Below are 27,012 nucleotides of genomic sequence, written 5' to 3' on the forward strand. Positions count from 1 at the left end.
ATAGGTCTCCGAATAGTTCCAGAGATGTAGAGGAAAGGATAGCAAAGATGATTCTCGATAGGAGTGAGAGAGACAGGGTAGTTGTCATGGGGGACTTCAACTTTCCAAATATTGACTGGGAACGCTATAGTACGAGTACTATAGATGGGTCAGTTTTTGTCCAGTGTGTGCAGGAGGGCTTCCTGACACAGTATGTAGACAGGCCAACAAGGGGCGAGGCCACATTAGATTTTGTGCTGGGTAATGAGCCCGGCCAGGTGTTAGACTTGGAAGTAGGTGAGCATTTTGGTGATAGCGATCACAATTCTGTTATATCTATTTTAGTGATAGAAAGGGATAGGTGTGTACCACTGGGCAAGAGTTACAGCTGGGGGAAAGGCAATTATGATGCAATTAGGCAAGATTTAGGAAGCATAGGATGGAGAAGGAAACTGCAGGGGATAGGCACATTAGAAATGTGGAGCTTATTCAAGGAAAAACTACTGTGTGTCCTAGATATGTATGTACCTGTCAGGCAGGGAGGAAGCTGTACAGCGCGGGAGCCGTGGTTTATGAAGGAAGTGGAATCTCTGGTCAAGAGGAAGAAGCAGGCTTATGTTAGGATGAGATGTGAAGGCTCAGTTAGGGTGCTTGAGGGTTACAAGGTAGCCAGGAAAGACCTAAAGAGAGAGCTCAGAAGAGCCAGGAGGAGTTGTTGGTGGATAGGATCAAGTTAACCCCTAAGGCTTTCTATAGGTATTTAAGGAATAAAAGAATGACGAGAGTAAGATTAGGGCCAATCAAGGAGAGTAGTGGGACGTTGTGTGTGGAGTCAGAGGAGATAGGGGAAGCAATAAATGAATATTTCTCAACAGTATTCACTCTAGAAAACGACAATGTTGTCGAGGAGATTACTGAGATACAGGCGACTAGACTAGGTGTGACAGGTTCACAAGGAGGAGGTATTAGAAATCCTGCAATGTGAAAATATATAAGTCCCCTGAGCCGGATGGGATTTATCCTAGGATCCTCTGGGAAACCAGGGAGGAGATTGTTGAGCCTTTGGCATTGATCTTTAAATCGTCATTGTCTACAGGAATAGTGCCAGAAGACTGGAGGATAGCAAATGTGGTTCCTCTGTTCAAGAAGGGGAGTAGAGACAATCCTAGTAATTATAGACCAGTGAGCCTTACTTCAGTTGTTGGTAAAGTGTTGGAAAAGGTTATAAGAGATAGGATTTATAATCATCTAGAAAATAATAATTTTATTAGGGATAGTCAGCACGGTTTTGTGAAGGGTAGGTCGTGCCTCACAAACCTTATTGAGTTCTTTGAGAAGGTGACCAAACAGGTAGATGAGAGTAAACCGGTTGTGGTGGTGTACATGGATTTCAGCAAGGTGTTCGATAAGGTTCCCCACAGTAGGCTATTGTACAAAATGCGGAGGAATGGGATTGTGGGAGATATAGCAGTTTGGATCAGTAATTGGCTTGCTGAAAGAAGACAGAGGATGGTGGTTGATGGGAAATGTTCATCCTGGAGTCCAGTTACCAGTGGTGTACCGTAAGGGTCGGTATTGGGTCCACTGCTGTTCGTCATTTTTATAAACGACCTGGATGAGGACGTAGAAAGGTGGGTTAGTAAATTTGCAGATGACACTAAGGTCGGTACAGTTGTGGACAGTGACGAAGGATGTAGTAGGTTACAGAGAGACATAGATAATCTGCAGAGCTGGGCTGAGAGGTGGCAAATGGAGTTGAATGCGGACAAGTGTGAGGTGATTCACTTTGGTCAGAGTAACCAGAATGCAAAGTACTGGGCTAATGGTAAGATTCTTGGTAGTGTAGATGAGCAGAGAGATCTCATTGTCCAGGTACACAGATCGTTGAAAGTTGCCACCCAGGTTGATAGGGTTGTTAAGAAGGAGGAGAAAGTGAGGTCTGCAGATGCTGGAGATCAGAGCTGAAATGTGATGCTGGAAGAAGGGCTTATGCCCGAAACGTCGATTCTCCTGTTCCCTGGATGCTGCCTGACCTGCTGCGCTGTTCCAGCAACACATTTCAGGGTTGTTAAGAAGGCATACAGTGTTTTAGCTTTTATTAACAGAGGGATCGAGTTCCAGAACCATGAGGTTATACTACAGCTGTACAAAACTCTAGTGCGACCACACTTGGAGTATTGTGTACAGTTCTGGTCACCGCATTATAAGGAGGATGTGGAAGCTTTCAAAAGAGTGCAGAGGAGATTTACTAAGGTGTTGCCTGGTATGGAGGGAAGGTCTTACGAGGAAGGGCTGAGGGACTTGAGGTTGTTTTTGTTAGAGAGAAGAAGGTTGAGAGGTGACTTAATAGAGACATATAAGATAATCAGAGAGTTAGATAGGGTGGACAGGGAGAGCCTTTTTCCAAGAATGGTGACGGCGAGCACAAGGGGGGCATAACTTTAAATTGAGGGGTGATAGATATAGGATAGATGTCAGAGGTAGATTCTTTACTCAGAGAGTAGTAAGGGTATGGAATACTTTGACTGTAATGTTAGTAGATTCACCAACTTTAAGTACATTTAAGTCGTCATTGGACAAGCATATGGACATACATGGAATAGAGTAGGTTAGATGGGCTTCAGATTGGTACGACAGGTCGGCGCAACAGCGAGGGCCGAAGGACCTGTACTGCGCTGTAATGTTCTATGTTGTATGTAGAGCTATGGAAATTGAACAAGATTCTTTGCCAGGTTGACAGCTCCTCTATTACCTCTTCAAGCAAAATCTGCCATTGTAAAGGGAAACCAATTAGGCCAGATCTCCCCTACTGAGGTGCATCTGTATAAAACCAGATCCTTACAGCATCTTTAAGGTCTCAACATGACCAACAGCAGCCTTCCCCTAACCTATCGAGTCCATTCCAGCAGAATCTTGTAAGAGCAGTATTAGGAATTCTTCCTGTCAAATAGGTGCGGTGGAGTGATGATTGCATAAGGAATTAATGAAACAGAATTAGTTTTTATTTGCTTGGCATTTATTGTCTATCTCCAATTACCCTCCAGAGGGTGGTGCTGTACTGTGTTCTTGAACTACTGCAATCTAACTGATAGAGGCACAACCCACAGTGCTGTTAGAAAGGGAGCTCCAGAATTTTGACCCTGAACCAACAGTGCTTAGAATTACAATCATCACTGGGTTATCTTTGTTGGGCTGTTATGTGAATATTTCTGAGCTTTCATTGTAATCATGCAATTGATTTAGAAGTTGGCTCACGTTTTCAATGTTGGATATATTTAATCAATCTTGAGAAATGGCATGCAATCAACAATGCATCTATAAAGTGCATCCAAATGGAGGTCTCAGCTGGAAATTTGTCCCCCCTCACTGAGGGGAAATTTGTCCGCCCCCCACCATGCCCTAACAACAAGATATGTTGGGCAACAATTGTTTGCGCCAAAGTTCTTCAACGCGGGATTAGGGAAAACTTTCACAAGAGCTATTAATGCTGAGGAATATAGTTAAGGTTTCATGATACAGCTCCTCACCTGTGTGTGTGTTAGTGGGCTGATGTTTTGGTGCAGACTAGTGTGCTGTGTAAGTCACTGCTTAAGGACTGCCATTAGGCACTCCTGTGTTGCAGATAAAGAAAGACTCTCTTTTTCTCTCTGAATAGTGGAAACCAGGTAATCCAGTGAAGTCACCATCAAAAGGGAAAAAGGACAAAAACCTGTCAAATAGCTTGCAAAGTCTAGAATCTTGAAATCAACAGCTTCGCTACTACTGTAAGTAATTCTGTTATCTTCCAACTTAACAGCCAGAACATCCCACCATCTATTCTTCACTGAACCAAGACACTGATCTGTTTATATTTTTAACTGATATCTTTTACACAATTCCCATTTATAATTTGTCAGTATGCATGCCACATTTTATTATATTTCTCATATTTAGTACCTAATAAACTCAACTTTTCTTTAACTCAAGCATACTTGGTTAATTTGGCTCCTGTTAAAATATTAATATATTTGGATTGGGGAAAATGTTTTCAGGATGGAAGAGAATCTTTGTAAATTAGTCTTGTTGGGGTCAACCAAGACAGGGATTGAATTAAAAAGTGGAGATAATTTATTCCTCCTCAGCCAAAAGCAAAAGATTTGGGGGCATTCCACACAGAACTGTAGCAAATTGCAAACCCTCACCCAGGGATCAGTCATAGCACAGGATATTACTCAGCTTTCCTGACACTTGAATCTCTGTTTGCTGTTAGTGTGCAGAGACAGCTCTACTTGCCTTGCAGTGATTTCATTCACCAGGTTCAGTTTAGCTCAGTTGGCTGGATCATTGATTTACTAAGCAGTGTGATGCCAACAGTGTGGGCTCAATTCCCAACATGAGTTTGAGGTTACCATGAAGGACTCACCTTCTCAAACTCTTCCCTAGCCTGAGGTCTGGTGGCCCTCAAGTTAAATCACCACCAGTCACTTCTCTCTCTGTCTAATGAGAGAACAGCCCCAATGGTCTGGTAAAACTATGGTGACCCAACCAATTAATACTTCAGGCTATTTTAGGGGTTGCACAGCGGCTCAGTGGTTAGTGCTGCTGCCTCACAGTGCCATGGACCCGGGTTTGATTCATATAAGATAATCAGAGGGTTAGATAGGTTGGACAGTGAGAGCCTTTTGCCTCGGATAGCGATGGCTAGCACAAGGGGACATAGCTTTAAATTAAGGGGTGATAGATATAGGACAGATATCAGAGGTAGTTTATTTACCCAGAGTAATAGGGGTGTGGAACACTACCTGCAATAGTAGTAGACTCACCAACTTTAAAGGCATTCAAATAGTCATTGGACAGGCATATGGACGAGAATGGAATAATGTAGGTTGATGGGCTTCAGATTGGTTCCACAGGTTGGCACAACATCGAGGGCTGAAGGGCTTGTACTACGCTGTAATGTTCTTTGTTCTATGTCAAGTGTGTTATATTGCACCAAATGATTAGGAGGCGGCTTCTGATTGTTGGAAAACCCAGGATTAATATTGAAGCATGAGTGAGGGAGATACTTTTTTCTTTCCTTTCAAGAATTCCTACATTTATACTGAAAGTGCTCCCATGACCCACAAAGTCAAATGAATTGTTAAAGTTTTGTAAGACAAATTCATTATTATGCAGTGATAACGTTTGTCACAGAGTGGCTAATATTTTGATAGTACATGCATCTCCTTTTCATATCTATTGACTTGAGCCACAAAAACTAGCGTTGATGGACTTTCATATCTCAGGAATATTACATTTGTTGATGTCTCTCATTAGAAAGTCACCTTTGGAGTTGAGGAATCACAGTTATATGGGATTAAAGAAAAACACTGCAGATATTATAAATCTGAAATAAAAGCAGAAAATGCAGAAAGTCCTCAGAAATTTAGACAGCATTTGTGAAGAGGAACAGAATTTACATTTCAAGTCAATTATTAATCATTATTGATCTGAAGGACTCTGCACACATCTTGCCTCTAGTTACTTCCTATTTTTATTATCACAATTATATGGGATTCACTTCTTTGATAATTTACAGGGCATCATTACATTTTTAAAAAGTCTTTCATTGAAAGATGCCACAAATGGTGAAATTTGTTCAACAGTACCCTTACAAAGCAGTTAGCTTGCCTCATACAGATCAAAATGAAGAGACACCATATTAAATCTGTGGTACTTTGAGAGACTGTCATGACTGTGTAATTGTAATAATGTATATTTTGTTTAAAAAGAACTTTTCTTTGAATTATCAGGAGGGAATCTAAAACACTAGCTGCTAGAAGTCTCTTGCCTCTATTCATTGATTTTTTAAAGCCAGGAAAAGCGAACTGAGTGAAATGTTATCTCAGTTTTAATCACATAGAGAGACTTCTAAAAAATTGATTAACCCTTGGACAACACAAATGGCCCTTCTCAAGATGTGAGAATTCAAAGTTTCTGTGAAAATGCAGAAATGTATTCCAACATAATTGACGTAACATCTGAATGAATCATTGTTTCACAAAGCAGTTAGCGTGCCTCATACAGATCAAAATGAAGAGACATCATATTAGGCAGAACTCTTAAGACAAGAGATACCATCAGCAGGAGAAGGATTCTCAATGGGGATACAAAAGAAAGGCAATTCAAGAACTGCTGAACAAAACCAGAGTGTCTTTCTGTGTTGCAAAAGCAAAATGAAGGCGTTTTCACCCCTCCCAATCTGTGGGAGAAGACATTGTAGCTTCTGAATTTTAACTTCAAACTTTCCACCCCTCACCTTGGAAAGAGAATTCTTCAGACAAAGAATAGGCCTGCAATGATAACGGATTGAACTTAATTTCATCTTTAAAATTACCTTTTGCTCATATCTACTTTTAATCTTTGTATTGGTTTTTTCAACTTGACAAATTAAAGCAATAGTTGCGTAATAAATTAAACATTGTGTTTAAGACTAAAGCTTTGTTGGTTATTTTTAAACTGCAATGCTTGAAAAATTAAAAGGAGACTTTGAAACAGCTTTATGAATTCATAGCTCACAGATCACTTTGCAGAATTGCCAATTGCGGTTTTGAAAATACGTATTCAATTTGCTGCTCAGGTGTAAAGCTGGTCTTGTATGCTGCAATGGTCATCATGGAGACCTTTTGAGTTTCATTTCTTTGAATGTCTCTTGTAAAGGTATATCAGCAGTTGGAAGATGGGGGTGCTCAGCCCCATACTAGAAATAACTAATCAACTTACAGAGTTACAAAACTATTGCACTGTTCTAACTGCTGCATTCATAGGAACACTGGACCCCACAAGCAGGAGAATGCTTGGTCTTCAAGCTTGGTCCATGATCATAGCTGATCAATCTTTCTTACCTGCCTTTGCTGTTCCCGTGAGGAATTAAGAACTATCTTGATTCTGTAGTTTCTAGTTACTGTAAGTACAGCCCTGCCAACATGCCAAAATATAAACTTACCCTCCTACACATGTATCACAGATTTATAGACACAAAGCTTACAGCATGGAAGGAGGCCATTTGGCCCATCATGTGTACGCCAGTCCAAAGGTTTGACTGCATGAATTCCATTTCCATTTTCCAGTCTTAAACACAATGTTTAATTTATTACACAACTATTGCTTTAATTTATCAAGTTGAAGGCTATGGCAACGCTAACAAATATCTAAATACTGTTTAAATGTCACTAGAATTTCTGACTCAACCACCCTTTCAGGCATTAATTCCAAATTCCCACCATCCTCTGGGTGAGAAAAATTCACTCCTCTTAGGTTTCTACCTCTTACCTTCATATTTATCTCAACTGTGCCTCTGATAATATGAAACACTTTTATTAGGTCACCTTTATGAACAAGTGAATTACCTTCTGCAGATTGTCGCTATTTTTACTATTTACCGCTGCAACAATTTGTGTGTCAAGCTCAAACTGCTTGATCCTACCCTCTACGTTTAAGTTCAAATCATTGTTGCACATCACAACTAGCAAGGGCCCCAACACCTATCCCTGTGGAACATCACTAGGAACAGATTTTCAGTCAGAGAAACCCTCGACCATCACTCTCTGCTTCCTACCTCTCAGCCAGTTTTGGATCTAGGACCACTTTGCCTTGGATCCCACGGACTCTTACTTTCTTGACTAGTCTGTCATGAGGGACCTTAATAAAAGCTTTACTAAAGTCAATGTGGATCACCATGCCGTGTGAACAAGTTGCATCAGAACTGCACAAAACCTATAGTGGGGCAGAAATGATATATGAAAACAAAATTTAAAAATATAGCTACCTCTCTTTCTTATGGTTTTCCCTGTTTAGATCTTCAATTTCTAATTTCTCATCATCTTCTAAAGGTACTGTGGCCTTTGAACATTTTCATATTTGCCCTTCTCACTCCATGATCAACCAAAATTTAGTGGATTTACTCATTCATCTGAATGGGCTTATGGTTTCTGAAGAAGGGCTTATGCCCAAAACGTCGATTCTCCTGCTCCTTTGATGCTGCCTGACCTGCTGCGCTTTTCCAGCAACACATTTTTCATATCTGGTCGGCATGTATGAGTTGGACCGAAGGGTCTGTTTTCATGCTGTTCATTCTATGACTATGACTCTATCAGAACAATTCTAAAGAATATCAATTCATAGGGAAAACCATTATTTAAATTGTATGATAGGAGAGCACTGATTGGTTGAACAGTTGCCATAGAAAATGGATTTATTAATGTTGATAATTAACTGCTGGGTTTTGTTTACATTTGAAACAAGGCAGGTGAGCTTTCATAGATCAGGGCATTGCCCTGCGAAATAGACCACTTGTTTTTTGTGAACAAGTAGATTGGGCCCTTTTTATGAGGCTATCCTGATCAAATAATTTCTCCCTGTATTTGACTCATGAAAGACTTTAAAACTGTGCAAGAGTAAAGTTGAACAACAGGTGGTTAGCTGATTCATGCTGCTACCTTGCAATTGCAAAATGAGTGATGATTGTTACTATCAGGTGTTATTTTCAAGCCAAAAAATGTACTGCTTATCATATAAGCGATTAATGTGGTATATGAATTTCCCTGCTAGTATGATAACAGGTATGTAGGCTGTACATGTCAAAGACTGGCAGATCATACTTATTCAACTGTTCACAATAAACAAGACACTGTCTGAACCCTACCAGTCCACACTTGCAAAACTCACAACACAGTATCCAATTTTTGAGCAGATTTTTGGCTCAGGTTGAGGTTCTGGATGTCACCTTTGTCATCACTAAACGAAACAAATTAGAGGAAACCTTCAAGACGATAAATAATACCCTTAATGGCATAAAATTCACTAAAGAGGAGGAAACCAACAACAAACTGCCATTCCTAGATGTCACAGTACAGCAAACAGCCAATAGGGAACTTCAAACCAGCGTCTAGAGAAAAACAACACGTACGGTCTAAATATTGAACTACAGAAGCAATCATCCCAACACCCACAAATGAAGCTGCATCAGAACATTATTTCAATGAGCTACCACACACTGCAGCACAGAGGAACTGTGCAGAGCAGAGGAAAATCACCTATACCATGTATTCAAAAAGAATGGACACGGTCCACCGATTTCTCAGCAACAAACCCAAACAAGCAGACAAAACACTTGCAGAAACCCTAGCCACTCTCCCCTACATCAAAACCATCTCAGAAATGACTGCCAGACAATTCAGACCCCTTGGCATCATGGTAGTCCACAAACCTACCAACACACTAAAACAGCAGCTAATGAACTTGAAAGACCCCACACAGACAATAAACAAAACTAATGTCATTTGCAAAATACCGTGCAAGAACTGTAACAAACACTACACTGGACAAACAAGCAGAAAACTAACCACCAGGATACATGACCGTCAACTAGCCACAATACGACATGACCCTCTCTCACTAGTATCCTTACATACAGATAAGGAAGGACACCACTTCGACTGGGACAACACATCCATCCTAGGATAAGCCAAACAGAGACATGCACAGGAATTTCTAGAAGCATGGCATTCCAACCAGAACTCTGTCAACAAACATATTGACTTGGATTCCATTTACCACCCCCTGAGAAAAAGAACAGGCAACGACATCCCCACAGGAAATGATGTCACCACCTTGGGCATCATCAACCCAAACATATAAATAGAAAGCAGAAAACACCAGCAGTGCTTTGTCCGGAGGCTCAATGAAGATGTTACCTAGTATGGTGATGAAATGTCTGAAAATGAACCATCCAGCTCAGCGAGCAAACCTACATCCACAGTATCCAAGGTTAGATGTGATTATATAATTAGACTTTGCTGGATGATCCCAAGTGTGTGAAGAATTACACTGGATTTTCAATCAGGTTCACAGTGTGATGCACTTGTATAGACTGGAAGCTCCATATATTAATATGTAGGATCTTTGCAGACAGAAAGAACATGATAAGTATTGCACCTATTTCAACTCAAAATAGATGAGAGCCATTTCTCAGGGTAATGTCCTAATCAATCAAAGTCAATCTGCCTGGTTTCAAAGTTAAGCAAAACCTAGCTGATAGCCACCAATCATTATTAATAGTGCACTCTCTCCGGTAATATCTTTCCCAATCAGAGACCACTTGCTAATGAGTTGGGGTGTTGTGTTGGGTGGATGGGCTGTCACACTGGTTGTGTGGGGTGTAGTTCAGGGTCATGTGTGGATTCAGTGATGAGTCAGAGATCCCGTTTAATAATTGCTTAGGGGTCAGAGTAGGGTTTTAATCCTCTCCAGGGTAAGTATGAAGCTTATGTGATTAGGAACCTTTTAAAGTCATCAGCTTTAAGGAGCTTTCCACTAGTCTCCATATGCAGGGGAATTGCCTATGGAAGTGTCCTGGGTCCATCCCTTGGAGTCAGCTGCACTGGCAATTCCTCATGACCTTGATGCGAAGCTTCAGGCAACACTGCTCCAGCTGACCACTGCAATGTCTGGTTCAATAATTTTCCCTGTATTTATCCATACTTTCAGTCTGCCCGTTTTCTCCCATTTTAATTTGATACTAAAATAGCATGCAATAAAAAAATTATTGTTTTTTTCAAATTTCCAAAAAATAACCTTTAAAGATTCTCATCAATCTAGCTCTTTTAGCTATTGAATGGCTCTATAATGTTGTTTCTCAGTTAACCTTCAGGAAAATCAGTCATTTTCTTTTATCCTTATTGAAGATTGGAAAGCCTAACTGCAATTTGACAATTCAGTGTCAATAGCACAGAAGAGACAAGATATAAATAGTTATTCAGCATATATTATTTATTTCCAATTAGCATACTCAAATAATAAATCACAAGTAAGTAGTTAGAGAATGGTGCTAGTCAGCTAGATATCTGGAGTACTATTGTTCAATGTTGCGAGAAAAGGAACTTACTTTTAGTATATTAAAAGGAGAAGGGTACACTAAATATAGACTGCCGAACTGAAATATAATGGGTAATATTGTAGTCAAATTTAAAGGTCTGGAACGTTAAATTTGTTTTCTGTTTCACCCCTGAGATGCAAAAGCACTTTAAGAGATTTGCCCATACTTTTAGGAACATTGAAACAAGAGTAGACCATTTAATCCTTTGAACCTATTCAGCATTCAGTAAGGTCATGGTTGATCAGCAAAATATTTGCCTTTTTCCGATATGCCAAAATATCTTGGAGTAACTAACACCTATCAATCTCAGATATAAAATCAATAATTGACCTAGCATCAATTGCCACATGCAGAAGAGAATTCCACACTTCTTTCACCCTTTGAAGTTGGAACTGTTTGCTAATTTCATTCCTCAGTTTGACTCTAATTTTTAGATTCCGAAATCATCAAGCAGCAGAAGATGTTACTCTCCAACTACTCTACCAGATTCCCTTTATATCTTGAAAGGGTTGATCCCTTAACCTTTGAATTCTGGTGAAAACAATGGGAATTTGAGTAAAATCACCTTGCGATTTAATTCTTGGCATAGAAGTAACATTCTGGTAAAATTATGCTGCATTTCCTCCAAGACAAATATGTCTCTTTTAAAGTGAGATCCAGATCTGCTCACAGTACATCAGGACATATCTAACAAGGGCTTTGCAAAGCCAGTGCATGCCTTCTACCTCCTTGCTTTCTAGTCTGCTCTGTGTAAAAGCCAAGATTCAATGAGCTTTTTTGAATATTTGATGTTATTTTAACATACTTTACACCTGGACCCCAAACCTATTGGGTCTCCATTATTTCTAGCTTTTCAACATTCGTAATAAAGTATCTGTTCCATCCGTTTTAGATCCAAAATTGTTGAAATCATGTATCTATATTTTTCCCTATATTTCCCTACAGTGCTGTCAATATCTCTATATATCATTGGCAATTTTGGATACACATTTTATATCTAATTAAGTAGCCAAAAATAGAGTGAATATTAAAGCTTCAATATAATTCTTTGCAGGACAATAAGAGCAGAATTTTGCCCATGGGCTTCTGAACTCTACTATGAGACGCAAATTGAGGTCAGAAGCAAGAGCTATTTGGGACATGGTCATTCAATGTGATATTTCCAGAAGCAGCTCTTGTAACCCTAGTTAATAGTAATCCTGGACAAGCCAGATCCCAGAGTTAAATCTAGTTTGGTAGACCATAAGGTTTAGTTTTCATTTTGTTTACCTTAGAGGTTGGTCACTGGACATATTCACATGATGCTACCACTGTACTTTCAAGAAGAGAACATATAAGTTAACTACACAAGAAAAAAATGCATGAACTATGTTAAAAGACGTAACTATTGGAATAATTCAATATAAACATTGGAAACAATCCTTTTCATCACAGAAATATCCTTACACAGGCCTCAATGTAATGTCACCCTTTTCTCTACGATAAAGCTTCTTGCTCATTTGATACAGCTGTAAATAATTTCTTTCAGCAAATTTCTAAGCATTCATTCAATGTCATTTTCTTTTGTTACTCTTGGAGGCCCTTAAAACAAGCAGCTAACTCAGCTTACTTTTCATGCAACAAGAATTTCCCAAAACTTGGGTCTTTACCAAACTTGTAGGATATTTTATTCTCTAATACTTCCATAGCTTTTTGCTTTTGGAACTTTTTATACCAATACCTAAGCTTCTCAGGACCTGTCCCAAGCCCTAACTGCTTGGAGACTGCTTTTAACTGCATCTCTGCTGTGTGGGCTGCTTCTATGTGCATCTGTTTTGCTCTCTTGCTGAGAGTTATAAAACTAAGGTGATTACCTTAGCAATTTCCTCTCCAGGTTACTTACTGGCCATTTATGTAAAAATATAAGCCATTTTATGAATGCTGTTTCAAATTCACTGTTCAAAATTACATTCTGATCTTTCAATAAAAAAAGTGAACTTCACTGGACTAAAAACTAAAATCCATTTCTCCTCCATTTCAAAACCCAGGTTTCCAAATGGTCATAATATGCTATGGACACTCATCACAGCCTCCATGCAGAAAAATAAATGAAAATGTATCTTTAAGAGATATTTCAGTTTCTTTTTCTCTTATTGCTTTTTCTATTTTAGTTGTACAGACTTCATTTTGACAACAGCAATATATTTACATTCAGGGATCAGCTGGATAGCTGGTTAGTGATACAAACAGCACCGGTTCAATTCCCAAATCAGCTGAGATTACCTTTCGATTTGATAAGGTACAGAAGATCTGTGCTTTTAATGGTTCCCCAGAAATGCAAATCAATATTACCATTTAGTCTCCAGTAACAAAATTCCAAGCTTAGGGATTTTGCCTGCTTTGGTTTTAATTGCTTATTGAGCAATCTTGAAATGCTTAATGGACATCTCACGCACTTCTGTCAATATTTCTTGGAAACTTGACACATTCATCAGAAATGTCACCTCTGAGCATTGAATACTAAACTTTTCTTTGATTAATTTAAGGGAAATGCTCACCTCACACTTGAGTATCCTTTCAAAAGGACTGAATCCAATCAACCCATGAAAGACATCCCTGATGGCACCAGTAACAATTAAATTCCATTACCTCAATCATGAGGGCACGCATGCATTACCAATGATATGATGGTGAGGTACATTGTTTTGTTCCCTAACATTTTTTATTTATTTTAATATTTGTGACATGAAATTTGAATCTTGATCTGATTGCATTTCCTTGGATATTAGAATCATAGAGTCATAGAATGTACAGCATGGAAACCGACCCTTTGGTCTAACCCGTCCATGCTGACCAGATATCCCAACCCAATCTAGTCCCACCTGCTAGCAACCAGCCCATATCCCTCCAAACCCTTCCTATTCATATACCCATCCAAATGCCTCTTAAATGTTGCAATTGTACCAGACTCCACCACTTCCTCTGGCAGCTCATTCCATACATGTACCCACCCTCTGCGTGAAAAAGTTGCCCCGTAGGTCTCTTTTATATCTTTCCCCTCTCACCCTAAACTTATGCCCTCTAGTTCTGGACTCACCTATTCCAGGGCTGAAAATGTGTTGCTGGAAAAGCGCAGCAGGTCAGGCAGCATCCAAGGAACAGGAGAATCGATGTTTCGGGCATAAGCCCTTCTCTCCTACTCCAGGGAAAAGACTTTGCCTATTTACCCTATCCATGCCTCTCATAATTCTGTAAACCTCTATAAGGTCACCGCTCAGCCTCTGACGCTCCAGGGAAAACAGCCCCAGCCTGTTCAGCATTGCCCTATAGCTCAAAACCTCCAACCCTGGCAACATCCTTGTAAATCTTTTCTGAACCCTTTAAAGTTTCACAACATCTTTCCGATAGGAAGGAGATCAGAATTGCATGTAAGATTCCAACAGTGGGCTAACTAATGTCCTGTACAGCCGCAACATGACCTCCCAACTCCTGTACTCAATACTCTGACCGATAAAGGAAAGCAGACCAAACACCTTCTTCACTATCCTATCTACCTGTGACTCCATTTTCAAGGAGCTATGAACCTGCACTCCAAGGTCTCTTTGTTCAGCAACACTCCCAAGGACCTTACCATTAAGTGTACAAGTCCTGCTAAGATTTGCTTTCCCAAAATGCCGCACCTTGCATCTATCTGAATTAAACTCCATCTGCCACTTCTCAGCCAATTGGTCCATCTGGTCAAGATCCTGTTGTAATCTGAGGTAACCCTCTTCGCTGTCCACGACACCTCCAATTTTGGTGTCATCTGCAAACTTACTAACTGTACCTCGTATGCTCGCATCCAAATCATTTATGTAAATGACAAAACGTAGAGGGCCCAGCACCGATCCTTGTGGCACTCCACTGGTCACAGGCCTCCAGTCTGAAAAACAACCATCCACCACCCCCCTCTGTCTTCTACCTTTGAGCCAGTTCTGTATCCAAATGGCTAGTTCTCCCTGTATTCCATGAGATCTAACCTTGCTAATCAGTCTCCCATGGGGAACCTTGTTGAACGCCTTACTGAAGTCCATATAGATCATATCTACCATTCTGCCCTCATCAATCCTCTTTGTTACTCCCTCAAAAATCTCAATCAAGTTTGTGGGACATGATTTCCCATGCATAAAACCATGTCGACTATCCTTAATCAGTCCTTGCCTTTCCAAATAAATGTACATCCTGTCCCTCAGGATTCCCTCCAACAACTTGCCCACCATCGATGTCAGGCTCACAGGTCTATAGTTCCCTGGCTTGTCCTTACCACCCTTCTTAAACAGTGGCGCCACGTTAGCCAACGTTCAGTCTTCCGGCACCTCACCTGTGACTATCGATGATACAAATATCTCAGCAAGAGGCCCAGCAATCACTTCCCTAGTTTCCCACAGAGTTCTAGGGTTCACCTGATCTGGTCCTGGGGATTTATCCAGTTTTATGCATTTCAAGACATCCAGCACTTCCTCCTCTGTAATTTGGACATTTTGTAAGATGTCACCACCTATTTCCCTACAGTCTATATCTTCCATATCCTTTTCCACAGTAAATACTGATGCAAAATACTCATTTAGTATCTCCCCCATTTTCCGCGGCTCCACACAAAGGTCGCCTTGCTGATCTTTGAGGGGCCGTATTCTCTCCCTAGTTGCCTTTTTGTCCTTAATGTATTTGTAAAAACTCTTTGGATTCTCCTTAATTCTATTTGCCAAAGCTATCTCATGTCCCCTTTTTGCCCTCCTGACTTCCCTCTTAAGTATATTCCTACTTCCTTTGTACTCTTCTAAGGTTTCACTTGATCTATCCTGTTTATACCTTCTTTTTCTTACCCAAACCCTCAATTTCTTTAGTCATCCAGAATTCCCTATACCTACCAGGCTTTCCTTTCACTCTAACAAGAATATAATTTATCTGGATTCTCGTTAGCTTATTTCTGAGGCTTCCCATTTTCCAGCCGTCCCTTTACCTGTGAACAACTGCCCCAATCAGCTTTTGAAACTTCTTGCCTAATACCGTCAAAATTGGCCCTTCTCCAATTTAGAACTTCAACTTTTAGATCTGATCTGTCCTTTTCCATCATTATTTTAAATCAAATATAATTATGGTCGCTGGCTCCAAAAGTGCTCCCCCACTGACACCTCAGTCACCTGCCCTGCCTTATTTCTCAAGAGTAGGTCAAGTTTTGCACCTTCTCTAGTAGGTACACCCACATACTGAATCAGAAAATTGTCTTGTACACACTTAAGGAATTCCTCTCCACATAAACCCTTAACACTATGGCAGTCCCAGTCTATGTTTGGAAAGTTAAAATCCCCCACCATAACCAGCCTATTTTTCTTCCAGATAGCTGAGATCTTCTTACAAGTTTGTTTCTCAATTTCCCTCTGACTATTAGGGGGTCTAGAAAACAATCCCAATAAAGTTATCATCCCTTTCTTATTTCTCACTTCAACCCGAATAACTTCCCTGGATGTATTTCTGGGAATATCCTCCCTCAGTACAGCTGTAATGCTATCCCGTATCAAAAATGCCACTCCCCCTCCTCTCTTGCCTCACGTTCTATCCTTTCTGTAGCATTTGTATCCTGGAACATTAAGCTGCCAGTCCTGTCCATCCCTGAGCCATGTTTCTGTAATTGCTCTGATATTCCAGTCCCATATTCCTAACCATGCCCCGAGTTCACCTGCCTTCCCTGTTTGGCCCCTTGCATTGAAATAAATGCAGTTTAATTTATTAGTCCTACTTTGTCCCTGCCTGCCTTGACTGTTTGACTCGCTTCTGTTCTCAACTGTACCAGTCTCAGATTGTAACATTCTGGTTAACAGCCGACTGCACTAACTGATTGCACCACCGAGACTCCTATTTCCTCAGGACCTTTCTCAGCAATGACTGCTTTGAGGCTGTTACTAAGAGCACTTGTATGAACTTTTACCTCTGTGTGAACTTACTTCTGGCTTATGCTCTTTTTTTGAATTGTAAAATTCAAGTCTGCAAAAGCCTTATCAAGTACAGTATCTCCTAGGTAGTTAGCTGGTCATTTGGTCAAAATAACAACTTTTAGAACTTTTAACAACTTTGCAAATGCCATTTTAAGCTCATCATTTAAAATGATTTGCAGCTGTTTCCAAAACAAAACAAATCAGATCTTTGGAGGACTGAAAACGAAATTCCATTTTCCCTTCACCTTAGTACATAAGTTCCAAATATAACGTCAATATATTATGAACCTTCATCGCACAAACAACTAATGGCTAGTTGGCAAATTAAACTGACTTGTGGGTTCCGAGCAGTTAAGTGGAAAACTTCAGTCAGCCACATGATAAAAAGACTATTAGCTGGTTTAATTGCCACCCAAAAGATGGATTTTTATCACCCCTCTGCCATTATTTCTCGTCTGGCATGGGGAGGGTTGGAGGTCAGGAGTGCTGTTTTGCGCCCACTCATTTTCATTCCTGATCTGATGGGGCATAAAACATAAGCTTTATGTATCATATTCTGTCTAATTAGGATAATGTCCATTATCACTACTCTCTGTTCCTTATTGCTTGGCTAATTTTCTAACCAGGTTAAAATTCGGCCTCCAATTCTAAGAGCTAGAATATTAGCTGGGAGTCTGTTATGAGCAATTTTATAAAATCCAGATTAATAATATCCCCAGATACTGCCCTTTCCATTATCTTATCCACCTCTTCAAAACATTCAGTTGTATTTGTTAGACAAAATGTAGCCTTTACAGAACTATATTGCTCCCACTCTCTAAACAGCTGAAAGTTTTCAAGTTCCCCACTCATCAAATCCATAGCTATAGACAGATTTTCCCTTCTTATCTTCCTTAAGTAGCAGAACGACATACACAATTTCCAATCTAAAACAACAGATCTTGAACTGAGAGAACTTTAGGACAATACAATTGGGACATTTGCAATATTCTTGCTCATCCCCTTTACATCCCTTGGATACAAAGCATCTAGTGATGGCAATTTGTCCTGCATTTTTATTTTGTTTGATGACTCATTGACCCTGAAGAAATATTAGTTTCCTTAGGATGTCAGGCTTGCTGACCTCTTCCTCTACTGTAAATACTGTCACAACACGCCGGCTATTTCCCCACTCTTTGGCCATAAGACTAAGATATAGAAGCAGAATTAGGCCATTCAACCCATCGAGTCTGCTGTGGTATCTGATCATGGCTGATATGTTTTTCAACCTTATTCTCCTGCCTTCTCTCCATAATCCTGGATCCCCTAGCCAATCAAGAACCTATTTATCTCTGTTTTAAATATACTCACTGACTTGGCCCACAGGGTCTTCTGCAGTAATGAGTTCCACAGATCAGCCACCATCTAACTGGCGAAATACCTCATCATCTCAGTTTTAAAGGTTTGTCCCTTCACTCTGAGTCTGTGCCTCATGGTCCTAGTTTCTCCTACTGGCGGAAACATCTTCTTCACATCCACTCTGTCCAAGCCTCTCAGTGTTCTGTAAGTTTCGATCAAATCACCCCCCTTTCCCCTCATCCTTCTACACTGCATTGAGTAAAGACCCGGAGTTGTCAACTGCTCCTCATGCGATCCCTGGGATCATTCTTGCAAATCTCCTCTGAACCCCTCCAATATCTTTCCTTGGATACAGAGCTCAAAACTGCCCTGAATATTCTAATTGCGGTGTGACCAGAGCCTTATACAGCTCAGTAGTACATTTCTGCTCTTGCATTCTTGCCCTCTTGAAATGAGTGTCAATATTCTATTGGCCTCCTAACTGCTAAATGAATCTGTGTGTTAACCCTAAAAGAATTCTGAACTAAGTTGTGACCAAAGTTTAGAGTGATCGGTTCAGATGTTGCTTCATCCTCCATTATGTGTTGGAGAGCCTTCAGCTGGCCCTCTGACTCGATCATTCTGAACCGATTTATGACTGAGTGTATTCACTGCAGTAAAAGTCACTCCGGACAGTTCTACTATTCACAAAACTCTACAATATACAGTCCAGCCAAGAATATTCAGATTTATTTTGTTTGCATCTATGCCTTAGTTGTTAATTCCAGACATTTTCACTTTATATTTGTTACACTTTTCCCATCTGTGTGATTATTCTGTACGTGAGTATATATTGTTTAGTCTTCAGAAGGTAAAAATATGAATGTATATCCAATTAAAATACTGTGCATGTTAGATAAAAAGGGAAAATGATTAAAGCTGATTTTGCATGGGATCTTAAAACAATTGGTGGATGAAGAGTAAAGGATTCTCAAGCACAAAAATGTCTGAAACATTGAAAAGTAAAGTTGAATTAAATAGAATCAGAAGAATAGAACTAGTTGAGACAATCTTAAGCACAAAGATCTCTTTCGGTTATAGACAATAAAAGGTGGATAACATAACTTACCTTATTCACACTAATTCCAAAAAAGCTTCACCTCAATGATAAATAAAGGCACACAGACCACTGGTTTAAAGTCCTGGGTAGCTGATCCACTTTGCGCTTCTACCTTTGTTTCCGAAAATATATGGGTCAAGAAATCAGTGTGATGTTGAGCAGATGGATTGGTTAGAATGAAGAATTCAACATTCAAGGAGCACCACATAAACTACAAGTTGTAAAAGTAACGCTAAACATACAGTTTAGCTATGATTTCAAACAAATGTCTTTCATGCACTAAGCCAGACTATGAGTCAGTGTGGAAAATTGCCACACTGTATTTCAATTTTTCTGAAAGAGGCAGGGAGTAATCTACGTCAAATATTTCCACATTGCATTGTATTTCCTTCTGCTGCCAGATAAATTATGAAGCAACTCAACAAACTGGAATGTGTGGCTCTTTTTTGTACTTTAATAGTCAAAAGTGGTTCATCTGCCTCTAGACACTATGACAAGGAACACATTGACCCACATCAAGTAAGACTTGAAATGTATTTTTATAGAACTGTATTTCCCTGTTTTTGAGGACTGCAAAACGTTTTGGTTAATTACTAACAGACGTGTTTCCTTCATTGAGGCATTACATAAAATCACTTACTTCAATACTTAAAGTAACAAGTACCACCATTACCAACCACGAACAAATCTTGAATGCACTATTCATTTGAAGTCATTAAATGTTAGTGTTATATTCTGAATATGTTTTTAACTAGTCTAGCAATTTTTAATTGAATTCCGAGCAATCTTCAAATTTTCTCAACAGCATGGCAAGAAAAATGCAAAGGAGGATTTGAGCAAATCTACATTCTTACTTAAGATGTAGATGTTGACCTCTTATTATGTAAGTTGCTTAGCTGACACAAGACAGAGGTCATTTTCAGCATTGACCATTTCAACAAGGAGAAGCCCATATCCTACTGTACTTCAAACATGAATTCTTTCAGACAGCACTTGCATCTTTGAAACCTTTAAGAAGGATCTGATTCACTGTGAAAGACACCCTCCTGAGTGAAACAGAATTATATAATCCAGATTAGCACTTAACTTGGTTCACCCCTTGCTGAACTAATATCAGAGCAACAAAGAAATCCACGGAGTTCATTCATCACCAAAATGTTTTGCATTAAAATTCCTAAAATATGTTTAGAGAACATTGTTAAAGTTGACTTTTATTCTTCTGGAATGTGAATTACATGATGTGTTGTCACCTGACTATGAACTGCTCATTATTTAGGTCTGTTTAAATTTGACTTCTCAGTAAACTTGATTTGCTGTTTTTAGCCCTTAAGTGTCTGATCATATGATTCCGAGAGCCTTGGGACATTTTCCCCTGTTAAAATTTGCCAAGCAGATAGAAGCTGTTTAAAATACAAAGATACAGTTCCTGATAATGCAAACTTTGTTGGTGATACTGAAAATATATAAACTGATCATGACAAATCTGTAACAATCTCCTCAGCCCAGCACAGAGGAGAGAGTGACCCCAGCATGGAGGAGCATGGCAAGTCAGCCAGAACACTAATTATTGAATTTCTCTAAAAATCCCGCTTTCAAATGAATGAATGAATGAATGATTTATTGATACATGTATTTTATACTGAAATACAATAAAATACAGTGAAAAGCTGTCATTTTTCACCATAATCCAGCACCATTTTTATAGTTTAAGAATAAGAGAGAATGAAAAGATAAAGTTTAAAAAGAAGTCCATCTATGTATGAGTTCTGAGCCAGTTCAGAACCACCACTGCCTTGCCAGACCCAACTAACACTGAAGTTGCCAAACCTCAGGTGGCATCTTTTGCCTTTGGGCCCATTCATCTTCACCATCCACGCTGGGCACACCAGCATCAGAGACTATCGCTGCAGTCAATGTTGCCACCGATTCTTTGCAGCCAGCATCGGACCCAAGTCAACCATGCAGTTGCCAAACCTCAGTTGCCAGATTTTGCCACGAGGCCTACCTTGCTGACACCACTTCAGGGCTCATGCTCCTCCCCACTAGGCTTGCTCCACCTGTCACTAAACACCCCCCCCACCCCGCCAAACTCTGCTAGGCTCACAAATGCCCCCCAGCTGGGCTCGCTAACATAAGCACCCCCCCCCCCCCCCACCCTAAGCTGGGCTCACTCTCCCTACATTGAGCTAGCTCTCCCCCCACCCTTGCTTGGCTAACCCTCCTCTCAGCTGGGCCAGCTCTTCCCCCACACCCTCCCTCCCAACAACTAGGCTGGTTCTTACCATTCCCTACCCCAATAGCCCACTGGCTCACTTTGGTTTCCTCATACCCCTGCTGGGGTCACTCCCCTGACCCCCCCACCCCCACCCCCAGAGCTGGGCTCACTCCCTCACCACTGGGCTGGCTACTCCCCTTGCTAAGCTCAACCCCCCACCCACTGGACTAGATGCCCCCTCGGTTGGGTTAGCTCCCCCCCCCACACTGGGCTCCCAATAACCCCTTCCCGCCAAGCTCGCTCTCCCCTCTGTGCCAGGTTCACTCTCCTCCCCTCTACTAGGCTCACTCCCCGCTCACCCCCCCATCCCCTGGCACCCCCCCGGCCCCCCCCCCACTCCGGCCTGCTTCTCCTCCACCCCGCCCACAAAGAAAATAATCATTCCTGAGTCAAAACTGTTGTCTTGAATCATAGATTCCCTACAGTGTAGAAACAGGCCCTTCGGCCCAACAAGTCTACACCTACCCTCTGAAGAGTAACCCACCCAGACCCATTCCCCTACCCTATTAACCTATATTTACCCCTGACTAATGCATCTAACGTACACATCCCTGAACACTATGGGCAATTTAACATGGCCAATTCACCTAACATGCACATTTTTGGATTGTCGGAAGAAACCGGAGCACCTGGAGGAAACCCACACAAACAGGGGAGAACGTACAAACTCCACACAGACAGTTGCCTGAGGTTGGAATTGAACCTGGGTCACTGGTGCTGTGAGGCAGCAGTGCTAACCACTGAACCACCTTGCCACCCCGAGTCAGTTCCATTTTCGTTAGTCTCTGCAGATGCAATGGTATATAAGTTTTAAACAACATATGCCTCTTAATGGTATCTGTATGTATTTTCTTTGCCGGTTCCTCTAGAATCTGTTCCTAGGTTATGTTCCCTCTCCAAGAAGTGTTGTTCCCATGATAAGTGTTGTTACCATCGTAACTGTTATTACTTATCTATTTCAGATTCTGGGGAATGGGAGACCTCTGGGGCTGATAGTCATTCTGTACTCTTTGCAATTGGTGAGATCATTTCTTCCAGATGAACAGCCTGAAGTTAAGGGACAGCTTCTCTAATTGCAAGCAATATAGGTAAAGCTATAATTATGGGTTACTTTAATCCCCAAATAGATTGGGCAAATCAATTGGCAGCAATGAATAGTGGGAGTTCTGGAATATGTACAAGATGGTTCTCTGGAATAATACATTGAGGACCCAACTAGAAAACAGGACATTCTACATTGGATATTGTTTAATGAGAAAGGAATAATTCGCAATCTAGCTGCACAAGGTATCTTGGGAAGAGTGACATAATATGATAGATTATTTTCATTAAGATGTAGAGTGATGATAGTGACTCTGAGACTAGCATCCTGAATTTAAATAAGGGAAACTACAATGCTGTGAGGTGTGAGCTGGCTATGATAAATGGGAAACATGATTTAAAGAGTTGATAAATGATTGCATTACTAATCCTCTAAGGAACACAAGGATGAATTGCAACAATTGTTCATTTCTGTCTGGTACAAAAATTAAAACTAGAAAGGTGGCTCGACAATGGTTAACAAGGGAACTTAGGGATACTATTAGATCCAAGGGCATCCAAATTGACCCAAAAATCAACAGTCTTGAGAATTGGGTGTACTTTATACTTCAGCAAAGGAGAACAAAGGGATTGTCCTTTTCAGAAACAGGGGAAGTTATAACAGAAAGCAGAGAGATGTCAGACCAATTACAGTGAATACATGTTCTGAATTTGTCTTCATAAAGAAGAATTACATTTGATGTTCTGGAACAGTGCCTCACGTTGAGGGATGAACTGAGAAAATCAGTATTAGTATAGAAATGATTTTGGGGAATTTGTTGGGATTAAAGGCTGATAAATCCCTACTGCTTGATAATTTACATCTTAGAGCGTTTAAGAAAATAGTGGAGAAATTAGTGGTGATCATTCAAGATTTAATAGACTATGGATTAGAGTTCCTATGGATTAGAGAGTAACTAACATAACCCACTACTTAAAAAAGGAGCTAGAGCGAAAACAGCGAATTACAGATCACTGGGTCTGGAAAAGTAGGGAAAGTGCTAGAGTCCATCATAGAAAGTTTAACAGCAGAGTGCTTAAACAGTGACAAGATCAGACAGAGTCAGCATGGATTTACAAAAAGGAAGCGGTGCTTGACAAATCTACTGGAATCTTTTGAGTCGAGAGTGTGGTGCTGGAAAAGCACAGGTCAGGCAGCATCCAAGCAGCAGGAGAATCGACATTTTGAGGATATATGAGTAAGGTTCAATACCCTTATCGATTGAGGTTATGATGAAGTACTTTGTTTATCAACTTCTCCCTTCACCTGAGGCATGATGACCGTCAGGTTAAACCACTACCAGTCGTCTTGCTCTTTCTCTCTCTGATGAGAGAGCAGGCCTATAATCCAACAAGACTGACAACTTCACCTTCACCACAGGGATCAGTGTTTGGGCTCCAGCTTTTCATGGTTTTTAAAAGTTTTCAGTGAGAGAACTAAATGTAATGTCTCCAAAATTGCAGGCAACACAAAGTTGGGAGGGATAATGAACTGTAAGGGGGATGCAGAACTATAAGGGGGATGCAGAGATGCTTCAGTGCAACAAATTTGGAAAATGCATGGCAGATGATTATTTGTGAGGTTATCCACTTTGGTAGTAAAATCAGGTAAACCTATTCAAGTACTCAGAAAAAATGAAAGTACCTTTAGACCATCCCCAAGCCAGGCAATGACCACACATTACCAAAGGAATTTTTGGATTCCTTCCAAAAACCAATTGATATGGACTGTCCAATTTATTTTGAGTCTCTTACATAGGTGGCCTGCTCAGCAGTAAGGGTATTTCCCTTGACACTGCATCTATGCTGATGTAGGGGTTTACCCCTGCTATGTTATGGGAAAATCACTACTCTTATTAGTACTTTCAACACATTGGCATCCCTAAACCTAAAGCAGGTAGGACTCTCAAATTCATAGCCTTAATTTGGTTCTTACTGCTTAAAGAATCTAGGTAACATCTTAAATCCACATTACACACTATAGACATATGTCCACTGTCCAAACATCACAATTGACTGAGTTGGCAACTAAAAGATCCACTACTGAGCTGAAGTTTCTGGTAACTTTGCACAATTCCCTTTGCCCTGATCATTATCACAATTTTATCCTTCCAAAACTGCTGTCATGCTTAATTTTGATATTCCATACAGGCCAATTCATTGCATAGTGGCATTTCAAATTGCATCTAAAACAGTTGTTGACTATATTCTATTACCTGTTGTTATATGTTATAATTGCCAGATATGTAAGAGGAGTGAGAATAGGAGATATAATTTTCCTTTTGCATTGATGTTTTTACCCTATAGCTGAGCATTGTGCCACATTACCATGGAAACTTCCATTATTAATGCTAGTGCTAATATCTTATTTGAGTCTGTTAGGAATGAATGTCTACCCAGGATTTTTCTAAAAAAGTGTTTTGTTCTGAAGATTTGACTGGAGTCTATCCACAGTCCAATTTAAAGCTAAGCACTGAATTCATTTGAATTACAATATATAGGTACTTCTTTGGATATCTATCTTATCTATCTATTTCTGAACATGTCTCACACATTTAAACATACAACTTCCTTATGTATTTTTCCATAATTTATCATAGAGTTTCCAAACTTTCCTCAATATTAAAATTGTTCAGCCTCTAACTCTGAATATTTTATATCTAATTTTGCTTCTACTAAGAAGTGACATACCTTGTTTTTTTTTCCCCTTGGTGAAGACATAACCCATGCTCACATATCACTTTATTTTCCCATTGATCATAAGGTTCAGCCTCACAATTTATCTATGGGAAGTCATAGCCAGACACTACACTTGGTTTCTCCAACATAACTCAAATTACAATTCTCTGTTTGAGAAAGAACTCTTAGCTACCAAATTTTACCTCTAGGCAACCATCCTGTGCTATCAATGTCAATTAATATCCAAGCCAATCAGTAAGCAAGAAATCAAGACACATGGATCAAGTTTATTGACTACTCAGTCTTACCACTCCTTCCACACTCCAACCCCACTTCCTACCCCTTCATTTTTTTATATCCAGAACTGCTCTGATACACAACTGAACTTTTTTCTCGTTACCAAATCACCCATGGTTCTTTTTAATCAATTAACCACCACCAATAAATCATCCATGTTTTCTAATTGATTAATTTACATGCAAAGGCTATTAAGTGCTATTAACTCTTTATTTTGACCTAGTCAAATAGTGTATCACTTAGCTTCAATCATCTGCTTAATTACTTGTTACGTCAACACAACTAAGAATCAGACATCATTGTCTAACAATATTTGGGTAAGCTATGGAAAATGACAAGAAAAATCTAAAGTAAAGCATGCTTAATTTCAAATTTCAGTGGGATGAGAACAGACCTGATTCAGATAAATCAAAATCAAAGATGGTCAGACAAAGGTTAACAGAACAATGAGCTGCCATTAGAAAGGAAATATTTTGTGTACAATTGAAGTATATTGCCACAAGGTGAAAAGGTGCAGCAAACATACTTGGACCTCCTTCAATGATGGAAAGACAGTGTAAAGATGAAGCAGTGAAAGGTTATGTATACTAGACGTTTAATTGATAATACAAGTGAGAACCAGGCTGAATTTTAAAAATTCAAAGTGGAAGTGAAAAGGAAATAAGAGAAGCAAATAAATAGTGAAAAGTAACTGCAGATAACATGAAAGAGCTTTAAATGAGTATAGTAAAAGTGTATGATAGATAAGGGATGAAAAAGGAGTTTTAAAAATATAGCTAGGTACATGGCTGAGGTGCTAAGTGAGTCATTTTGCTAAAGTATGAGTGGAAGAAGTGATAGTTACGATGCTGGATGAGTTAACAATTGATAATGAGGTTAGGAAGGCTGTATATTTAACTATAATCAGCCAACAGGATCTGATCTACTGCATCCAAAGATACTGAAGGAAGTAAGTTTGGAAATAGTATAGTCTGGCTGTAATCTGCCAATTGTTCTCAGATATAAGGGTGGTATTAAAGAACTGGAGAATTACAAACATTATGTTTTTTTTAAGACAAAGGTTTTGATAACAGACCCAGCAACTAAGGGTAATGAGATTTCCTCATGATGGGAAAGCTTTCAGAAACAAAATTAACACTGTCTTGTGAATTAATGAAGGTCTGTGGGAAGTAAGCAGTGTTGGTGTTTTGAGTCTCGTGACTGACAAAGAGTCACCAAACTTTAGTTCTGCTTTCTTTCCATGCATGTTACCACACCTGTTGAGTTTTCTCCAGCAATTTCTGATTTTGTTTCAGATCTTTGCATAGCAAATTCTGTTTCATTCATCTGCAGTGTTTAAAAGAACCTAATCCTGCAGTTTACTTTGCTGCAGCAGTTGCTGTAAACTATGGCTCTTAATCTATAAGCAAGAGACTTTATA

The 27,012-nt window shown here is 39.8% G+C and overlaps 1 protein-coding gene across 3 annotated transcripts in view; it reads right to left on the reverse strand.

Annotated features, from left to right (window-relative positions):
• casr (calcium-sensing receptor) overlaps positions 1–27,012 on the reverse strand; it is a 102,413-nt gene that overhangs the window by 56,564 nt on the left and 18,837 nt on the right. For 2 of the 3 annotated variants that reach the window (XR_015758852.1, XM_043700976.2), the window contains exon 1: positions 19,271–19,497. The exons of the other annotated variant lie outside the window; for it this stretch is intronic. The gene's annotated coding sequence lies outside the window, so the exon portion shown is untranslated. Of the gene's footprint in view, positions 1–19,270; positions 19,498–27,012 lie in introns of those variants that run through there. 3 annotated transcript variants of the gene reach the window in all.

The sequence above is a fragment of the Chiloscyllium plagiosum genome, unplaced genomic scaffold (assembly GCF_037043375.1).
Source record: "Chiloscyllium plagiosum isolate Xiang-an unplaced genomic scaffold, Cpla_swu_hap1 HiC_scaffold_12, whole genome shotgun sequence".
NCBI classification, from domain to species: domain Eukaryota; kingdom Metazoa; phylum Chordata; class Chondrichthyes; order Orectolobiformes; family Hemiscylliidae; genus Chiloscyllium; species Chiloscyllium plagiosum.